This window comes from Rattus norvegicus, chromosome 15, assembly GCF_021556685.1.
Source record: "Rattus norvegicus strain SHRSP/BbbUtx chromosome 15, alternate assembly SHRSP_T2T, whole genome shotgun sequence".
In the NCBI taxonomy this organism is placed as follows: Eukaryota; Metazoa; Chordata; class Mammalia; order Rodentia; family Muridae; genus Rattus; species Rattus norvegicus.
This window is the reverse complement of record NC_141548.1, coordinates 55,733,449-55,743,252: the sequence shown is the minus strand read 5'-3', so window position 1 is coordinate 55,743,252 and position 9,804 is coordinate 55,733,449. Positions and strand designations below refer to the sequence as shown.

General features: G+C 40.6%; 1 long non-coding RNA gene across 1 annotated transcript in view; it reads left to right on the top strand.

Annotated features, from left to right (window-relative positions):
* Positions 1–1,814: 1,814 nt before the first annotated feature.
* Positions 1,815–9,804, top strand: part of LOC102546539 (uncharacterized) — a 63,036-nt gene continuing 55,046 nt past the window's right edge. Inside the window, exons 1-2 of the long non-coding RNA XR_015638942.1 lie at positions 1,815–1,887; positions 1,994–2,061. This is a non-coding gene — a long non-coding RNA (uncharacterized LOC102546539). The remainder of the gene's footprint in view (positions 1,888–1,993; positions 2,062–9,804) is intronic.

Here is a 9,804-nt window from a genome sequence, read left to right as displayed (position 1 = left end):
TCTCAAACCTGCATTGGTCCTGTTACCTTTAGAAGGCCTGTTGCCTTGATGTCCTCAATCCCCTCTGGCTTTTATAATCTTTCCTCCTGAGGGTTCCCTGAGCCCTGAGAGGAGGGATTTGATAGAGACATCCCATTTAGGGCAGAGTGTTCTAAGGTCTTCCACTCTCTGCTTGTCTGGCTGTGGGTCTTATTGTCTGTATTTGTTCCGTCTGCCCGAGGAGGAAGCTTCTCTGATGATGGCTGAGGAAGGCACTGATCTATGAGTACAGCAGAATGTCACCGGGAGATATTTTTTTGCCACATTCCTTTTGTAGAACAGTAGTATTGTGTTTTACCCTTTGCTATCTAGTCTCAAGTTCATGATCACGAACAGTGTTGGTTATGGATTAGTACATTTTGTGGAGTAAGCCTGAAGTGATTTAGATATTGCTTGGTTACTCCCACAAGTTTTCTGCCGCTATTTCGTTGAAGATGGGATGGTGTTTATGCTTTTCCTTTGTTTGCATGCAGTGAACCTTCCGGTACCAAGAATACTAACCAGTAAGGGTAGAAGTTCTAGGTAGGCACCAGCTCTCCACAGTCAAGGAACTGTGTAGGAATTATCTTTAGCAATAGGGTCCTGCTGTCAGTTTGTGGAAAGCAACATCCTGGCTTGTCTGCAGATTTCTCATGGGACCCCTTTGGCTATGACAAAACCCATTTCCAATACTGGAAGCATCATTTGCTGACAAGAGATGTCCAGCTGAGATTCTGCTTCTCACATTATTTGGCCATTTTGTTTACCTATGTATATATTTAATCTTTATCTATGTAAATATTTTAAGAAACTTGTAATGTATTGTTTCCATTCTATGCCTAAATTAGATCTCAGTTTTAGCTTTCTCTCCCACACCCCCCCCTTATCGTCCATCCTCTTTTCTTCTCCCCAACTGAACCTCCTGCTTCTTCCCCGACCCTGAACATAACTATCCTTTTCCCAGGCAGAGCTGTCTGTCCCCTCTAGTCCCTTACTCTATATCTAACTCTTATGGTTCTATGGATTGTAACTTGCTTACGATTGACTTAACAGCTAATATCCACAGACAAGAGAGTAACTACCATATTTAACTTTCTGAGTCTGAGTTACTTTCCTCACTTAGGATGTTTTGTGCCTGGAGATTATTAGATTTAGTATTTTTTTTTATTTGACTGAGGTCTCCATTCCTATCATGTCTCAAATGCCTGAGAGTCTCTCTTCCATCTCTTGTAGTCTGTTGTTGATGTTTGCCTGTGAGGTTCCTGAGCAAGATTTACCTCCTTTGGGTTTTATTCATTGATTCTATTTCTAGTTTTAGAAATTGAACTATCTAATTCATTTCTTCCCACTGTTATTTGGGTTTCCCCAGATCCTTTATTTCATAGATAAAGGATTTAGTAATTCCCTCTTTTAGGACCTTTATCATCTTCCCACAGGCTATTCTGAGCTCTTTGTTTTGTGCTGCAGCCATGTCCCGTTTGTCAGAGTCTACCACGTAGGGTTGCTGGGCTGTAGTGGAGATATATGGTCTTGGTTGATATCATGCTTTTATGCTAGTGTTTAGGCTTCTGGGTTTGCGCTGATTGGGATTCTGGGTTCTAATATCTGGTACTATCATTGTTGGGTAGCTGTCTCGATTCTGGATTTCTGTTGACCTCTTCTTGTGAGGTAAGCAAACTGGAGATTGCCACATGGACACTTTCAAACCCGAGTAGAAATCTTTATTGCTGGCCAGCAGCTGCATGCAGAACTTTCCCAAATCATGCATTCCTGAGCCTTATAATTCTTTGCCTTTTACGGACAAAAGTCATTTCCTGGTTGGCAAGTTTCAGTTAAAAAGAAGCAGAACGGCAGAATTCAAATATCGAGGTTCATACATTTAGGGACATTTTACTCAGAGACTTTTCCAGCCACATTCCAGAACTATTGACTTAGCTTCTATTCCCAGGTGGACTGACTGTTTTTATTTTTTCAGGTGCCGATGTCTCTGTGCTGGGTTTCGAGGTCTCAGGTCTCAATGGTGCCTATGTTCTTTGTTTCGGGGTAAGATCCCACAGAACTTTGTTGATACTGTCCTTGTTCTGGTTTATGTAGTCACTGCTTGGAGGACTTTTCTACAGTAGACTTTCCGGCTCTTCCCTGATGTTCCCTGAGACATAGACGCAAAGCCGTGATGTAGGCGTATCCATCGGGGATAAGTTCTCACAACCCATTGATTTCTGAATTGTGTCCAGTTTGGGTTTTCTCTGATGATTTCCATTTACTGTATTTATTAAGGATTGTTTCATGATCCAGAATATGGTCTATTTTAGAGAGATTTCCATGTGCTGCTGAATTGAAAGTATATTCTTTGGTGCCTGGGTAGGCTATTCTGCACATATTTAGAGGTTTATTTGATGTAAAATGTTACTTAATTCTAAAGTTTCTGCTTATTTGTTTTGTCTAGATGATCTGTCTATTGGAGAAAACTGGTTGTTGAAAATACCTACAATTATTGGATTTGTGTTCATCTAAATCTTTAATTCTGTTAGAAAGCTTTTCATGAAATTAAGAGGACAGGGGTTTAGTGCACATATGTTTAGTATCGGGATATTTCTTTTCCTTATTAGTGGATCCCTTGATTAGAAGCACTATGGCCTTTGTCTCTTCTGATTAGGTTTAATCTAAGTCTATTTAGTCAGGTGGCAGGAAGGCAATACCTGCTTCCTTTATCATCCCATTTTCTTGGAATACTTCTTTTCATCCTTTCACTTAAAGGTGATGCCTATCCCTAAAGCAAAGATTAACTCCTGGTAGACAGCAGATGGATGGTTTTGTTTCTTAATCCATTCAGCTAGCCTAGGAATTCTGATTGGAGTGTTGAGGCCGTTTATTTATATTAATGAAAGATCGCAGTCATATTTTTTGCTGGCCTGTGTTCTTAGTTGTGGTTTATTTTTATTGAATTATGGCTTCACATGTTATATTTCCAGAGTCCCTTGGCAGTGCTTATTCCTCCCCTCAGCTTGAGTATTGCTTCTAGGATTCTGTTAATATGAATTTATTTAGGCTTTTTCTTTCACAGGAAAATTCTCTTGCTCCATCAGCTATGGCAGATAGTTTCCCAAGGTGCAGTAGTCTAAGTAGGCAGTTGTAGTCTTTTAGAAGGTTGAGTGTCTTGCTCCAGGTTCTTCAGGATTTCAGAGTTTTCACTGAGAAACGGATGTTTTTTATGATTTTTTATTTTATGTGTAATTTATCCTTTTTTTCTATTTCAGCTTTCAGTAGTTTTTCTTTGTTCTGTACACTTAGTATTTTTTTAACTATGATATGCTTGCGTGTTTTTTTTCTATTGTTGTTTTCTTTTCTTTTCTTTTCTTTCTTCCTTTCTTTCTTTCTTTCTTTCTTGCTTGCTTGCTTGCTTGCTTGCTTGCTTGCTTGCCTGGTTGGGATTCTGTAAGCCTCTTGTATCTTTTTGGTGACATTTTCTTCTTGCTAGAGATATGGTTTATGTTATTGACCTGATTGTGATCTTAATTCACATTTCCTTAATACTATTGGGTCTTTTGAATGACTTCAGTAGAGCAGTGTCTATTCAAGTTCTTGGCCCATTTGAAAGTAGGGTTACTAATCTTTTGGCTTTGGGGTTGTAGCAGTTCCTTTGATATTTTGACTATTAACCGCTTTTAAGATGGACTATCAACCTTTTATAAGATGTGTAGTTTACACACGCCTTACCCAGTTGTTGTACTGCTTTTCACTCTATTGATTATTTTTTCTCTTGTTTTTAAGAAGGTTTCAGTTTGATGCATGTAGGTTTTGATGCCACAATCATGCAAGCATTGCCAACATCATGGAGCTTCCATCCATGTTACTATCATGGAGCTTCCATTCTATGTTTGTTAATACCATGGAATTTCCATTTTATGTTTTCTTGTAGGACTAGGAGACTTGTGTGCTTTAAGCCTTGAATTGGTTGTAAGTCTCTACTAATTTTGAGCTGATTTTCATGCATAGGAAAACTCTTTTAAGTACTAGAACCTACTTAGGATCTTATCCACATGCTTGGATCACAGGTAAAGCCAAAATTTAATAACAACGAGGAGGTTGCTTTTACAGGTTCCTCTATCTCTACAAACTCTCAGTTCTTATGACTTCCTTTGGGCCCCCCCCCTTCCTCTTTGATTAGAATCACGAGGTTTTGACAACACCCTGCTCTGCTCTGGGCTTCTGCAGCAGTAACCATGTGCGGGGTTAAATAATGGGAGTTCTAATAGAGGGGAGAAAACAGTAAAATCAGTCCTGGTACTTCCGGGCATGTTGTACACGTAATCCCTGCATCCCGGAGGCTGATGCAGGAAGATCATTGGGAGTTTGAAGCCAGCCTGGGATACAACAGGTGAGAGAGAGAGAGAGAGAGAGAGAGAGAGAGAGAGAGAGAGAGAGAGAGAGAGAGAGAGAGAGAGAGAGACAGAGACAGAGACAGAGAGACAGAGAATGAATTATACTATTTATTATAATTTTCTACCATTATTTATTTTTCTGAGTCATTTAATAGTTTCTGCATACATTCTGTCCATGTTTTCTAATTAAATTGAATGGGGGCAACAGCAGGAAGCATGTTTATGATATCTTAACTACAATTAGAAACTTAGGCTTAAAATATAAATCACAGGCTGTTTTTTTTTCCCCCCATGAAGATCCAGATAGTAAATATTTTACAATTGTAGGTTTTATGGTTTTGGTGAAATTACTCAACTCTCCTGTTTTAGTTTGAAAGCAGGTGCTGGCAGTATGTAATGAAGGAGCATTTGTTTTGGAAGACAGGTGGCTAGCCTGTGGAGAATAGTTTGCCAACCTCTGCTTAAGGAAGGGAAGGAGGAGGGATGAGGCAAGATAGCAGGGAATTGGCAAAGGCTTGCTGTGGGAATGCAGGAGAGTGGAGAACACCAAGGATTACCAGATTCTTAGGTCGAGCACAGTGATGCACCTTCCAATTTTAGTCTACTTGGCATTTAAGCACCATGGGTTTACTTTCTAAATTGGAGGCCATAGTGGTTTTGCACTTTTTCTGCTGATTCCTACTTTGCTTTGTTCTTATGTGACAAGACTCCTTTAACGAACGCTTTATCACCTATGTCTTTTTCAGTGTTGCATTTTTGACAGGACTCTGGAGGAAAAGCGACCTGGCTCATTATCCAGCCCGGACGCATAAACATACTTGAAAGTGCTTCCTTCTCTTTAGGTGTCATCCAGGAAGATGATGGATAAAGAGGCTGTTTTAATAATGGAAGGCTGACATTTCTAACTGACTCATGTGGGCACAGGATCAGAAGATTGGCTATTTATCATAGGAAAGGCTGCTGTTCAGGGTAAACAGTGGCATTCTCTTTTACATTGTCCCCAGGCCACACAAATCAATTAGAAGTATGTCTTATTAAAGACTCTGTGAGTGTCGAAACAAATGTTGTTTGGTGAGCTGACCTGGGGGAGCATTCAAGGCCTAGATGTTTTCTGGTGATTTAATTTCTTTGCTTCGTGGAAACACGAAGACACAGCGTTCTCGGAAATTGCAAGAAGAAAAATATTGGAAGATAGGTATTGTCTCAATTTCAAGTGGAACTGGCAACTTCATGTTGTACTGTGAAGTAGGGTGCCTCCTGTGCAAAGCCCTGGAGATATGTGACTTCCTAAGATTTCACATCCATTGCTCACTGGAAGAGGCTGTTTTCTGAAGCCCTTGTTCATATTTCCAACGAACCTTCCTCAACCCTGCTTTCTGAAGTCGTCACTGAAAACAATGTGCTTCTCCATAGTCTTCTCTTTGTGGGAACTGGTAGTGAGTGGAAAGAAAGGAGAAAAAGAATGAAGAACAGGAGAGAAGGAATAGGAAGAGAATAAGCACAATTTATTGTACAATGAGTGGTTTATTACTGTCAAAGATAAATTACCATTTAGTGTCTAAAAGCACACATTGGAGCAGCCACGAATCACTATGGGGAAATGGATCAGGGAAGAATTCTTGACGTTTGGAGCTAGAGACCCCAAATGGTAGGCAGACACTAAGAGGGAAGGATTATGAGTACATTAAACTAATATAGCAAATTTAAATAAAATTGGGTCTCTGTGTCTGAGTCGTGGAGACCAGGAAATCTTGAGCATCAAGCAGAGATCATACACAGGTTTACCAATGTGTGAGGTGCTTTGAATAAGAAAGGCCCCCATAGGTTCATATATTTAAATGCTTAGGGAGTGACACCATTGAACAAATTAGGAGGTGTGGCTTTGTTGGAGGAAATGTGTCACTGGGGGTGGGCTTTGAGGTTTCAAAAGCTTAAGCCAGGTCCAGTGGCTCTCTCTAACGGCTGCCTATGGATCTGTATATAGCACCCTCAGCTCTTAACCAGTACCATGTCTGTTTGTGTCACCATGCTTCCTGCCATGCTGATAAGAAACTAAACCTCTGTTAACCAGCCCCAATTAAATGCCTTCCTTTGTAAGAGCTGCTGTGGTCGTGGTGTCTCTTCATAGCAATACACCACTGACTAAGACAGTATAGTAGACTGGTGAAGCTTGTGCTGGTAGAGGAATGAGTAAAAATGGGAGGGCTGGACTGAGAGCACTGATAACTGTTGTGGGAGTTGTTAGGAGAAAGTGGTGAGGCCAGACCAGGGAGGACTTTGTGTCGGACCAACTTGCCTCAGGGGTGAGGGGTAAGCTATTTTTGCTTGCAAGAGGAGAGATCTGTTTTAAGGCTATAATGAACTTGATAATCAATGATGATTTTGATGGTTAGTACTAGACATTTGACAAACTGGGCAGAGCCTAGTCAAAGATAGCTGAAAGAATGGCTTTCAGTATTGGACTTCAGATGCCCCGAGATGTGCCTCAGGCTTGACACTCAGGGAGTGACACAAGACCTCAAGAGCCTTACTCCAGAAGAGTGTTAGCCAGGTCTGTTGTGTTACCTGGATTAATTTAGTAAGGGGTCTTGTTAACATCTGACTGGTTCTTGTTACCCTTCCTCATGGCGAATGCCATGCAGAATAAAATTCCTGTAGATTTTGGTCTAGTCTTTATTTATAGGCAAAGGACTTACCCCAATTTAGTAGTCGATTTCTTGATCCTGTTCAATAATCTGCCATGTAAATCCAGAGGGGTACACCAAACTCCTCCCTTCCTCTGGTCCACTCTAATATGAGGAGCCCTGCCATTGGCAGACCGGCAGATAGCCCTCACATCTCCCCATCCTTTCTGTTTGTAGACACTTTTCCTAGTTAGACTGAAAAGGCCTCAGAGGCTACAGAGACATTTCATAAGCAATAGCTTGCTTTGGTCTCCCTTTCTTTCTGCAGTTAGATAATAACCCAGCTTTCATCTCACAAAGAAGTCACCCAAGGGATAAATGAAGATCATAAACTATTTGGAGTACCCGAGAAAGGAGCTGGGAGTTTTGAGAACATTGTTACAGGGCTTGCAGACAGTGACTGTACAGGGAGAGGAAATCCCAAATTTCAGAGGAAACTTGTTGGGTAGTAGAAAGGCTTATCCTAGACACTAGCATATATGCATATGGGAATCAAGGAATGCTAATAGGAATGTTGAGCTTGTGGTTTGAATAGTAATGTTAGGAATTAGTTTTGGCAAGTTATCTTTCCCTAGAAGTGGAGTCAGACATCTAGGTAATGGTAGGAATGAAGGTATAGATATGTTTTTGCAAGGCATATACTAGAGGGAAGTAAAGCAACTTTGCTGGGATCACCTGTCAATCCCGGTACCCAACAAGGAGAATTGAGAACCAAAAGGTGAGTTCAGAGAAGCTGATTAAAGCAGAATAAGTGACCTCTGTATTAATTAAATATTGAATTATAGTTCCTAAACATCTAAAGTAACCTGGGGCTCTTCCATAGAGACAGGAAATACAGAAGCCTGAACAGATTCCCAGGTTGCCCTCTGAGCTAGGCATGGCTCCGTTCTCCATGGAATCTTCATAAACTAGGAAGAGAGTCTCAGGTACTGTTTAGCCCATGGGTAGAGTGTCCTTGAGACCTTTGGTAATGGGGTAACTTTCCCATTTGAAAAAGTGAGGGACAGTCTTGCTTCTAGTGTCTCTTTTGAGGTTGCAAAGTGGACACATGCCAGATGATGGGTGAGGGGGTTGGCAGCTATGACAATGTCTTTGTTGGTCACAGATGGAGCATACACAGGGTCTCTGTGGAGTGGGGGAGAGGCCCTTCTATGTCCATGGTCTCCTCATCTACGATATGGAAATTTGGGCTGTATCATGGACAGAGGTACCCAAGGATGCTCCAGCATGGAAATGGAACCAGCTGTGGCAGCTGCCACCTGTCTGGTCCTTTGCTTTGCGTACCCCATTGTTTGTCTTCCTTCTTTGTCTTTGAGGTCTCCTCCTGATTTAGCAAGCTTGGAATACTATGTCTTGTGCAGTGGGAAAGAGATTTGGGTCTCTTGTTCAGCTTTTGTTTTGGCTGATGTCTAGAAAGGTCATGAAATAGACTTTGAGAATGGTAAACCCTTCTTTGGACCCAAGTTGGTTAAGCTATGATAGATAACCTCAGGCCGTTTGGGTGTTACAGAGCTGGACTTTGAATGGAACTTTGAATTACCCCTCTTAGTTTAGTGTAAAAAAAGTATTTGATTACTGCTATTTTCACACATTTTATTAATCATTTGAATATGTAATTATGACACCCTTCCCAAAATCTGTATTCTAATAGGGCTACCTAGGTCTTTTAAAGAAACCGTATCTTTCTCAGAGGGGCCTCATTTGACTTTCAGGCATGGACCCTGTCAGATCATTGCTTAGCCAGTGACCAATTGCAAGGCTTTTCTTCATGGGTACAGAATAAGAAAAGCAATAAATATAATGCCAGGTTATATCATAGGAAGTGGTGAGAGCCACTTTTTAGTGAAGAAGAAGGGGTCTCAGTTAGAGGCTGAGTTTGGCTTCTGACTTAAGCCAAGATTTCTCTACTTGAGGGTACTTTCTGGATGAGGCTTGCATTGGAGACTATTTCTGGTCTCTCAGTCATGACCTTCCCTTTCTTGTGTTAATTAATTAATAAACAATGGTATAATGCATGGCATATAGTAGATATAAATTTTACATATCTGAAAAACATGTCATGTTAAGTGCATGGGCAGCCGTCTGGGTATCCTAAAGAGAAGGGTATCCAAAGATAGGGAAAATGATTTTAAAAGGCAACATATAGTCAGAATTTATAAATATGATTTATATAGTTTTCTAGGATGATGAAAGATGTGGAAAATGATCATCCAGAGAAAATTTTACTTAAAAAGGTCACACTGGGATCCAGGATAGTATATAATGGGGCTCTAATTAGCAATATTAAGAAGCTGTGCTGGCCATATTAGTGCTTAAGAGCACAAGGTTGCAATTTATTGTCAATTGACATGGGTTTTGATCCACTGACGGTGTAATGTCTTTGTTGTATAATATCTTTCTGTTATTCATATTATACTATTTTTAATACGTACTGAGTTTACGTTGACAGGGTGATTTCTCCGGGAGAGCTTTAGGTGACTTCTGTCTTGAGCTGGGATTTCTTTACTTGAGGGTGCTTGATTAGAAACTTGGAGTTCAAAGTTCAACACTTCAACCTCCAGGATAGTGAGAGTAGATGGATACTGAGTTCCATTATCAGTTATCAGTGATTATAAGTAATCTTGCCCATGTAGTGATCCCTTCACATATATTGGGGTGAAAACACAGCTAGGGGAAGCTTCCAAGAAGTCATATATATTGAAGTTGTAGTGTCAACGATT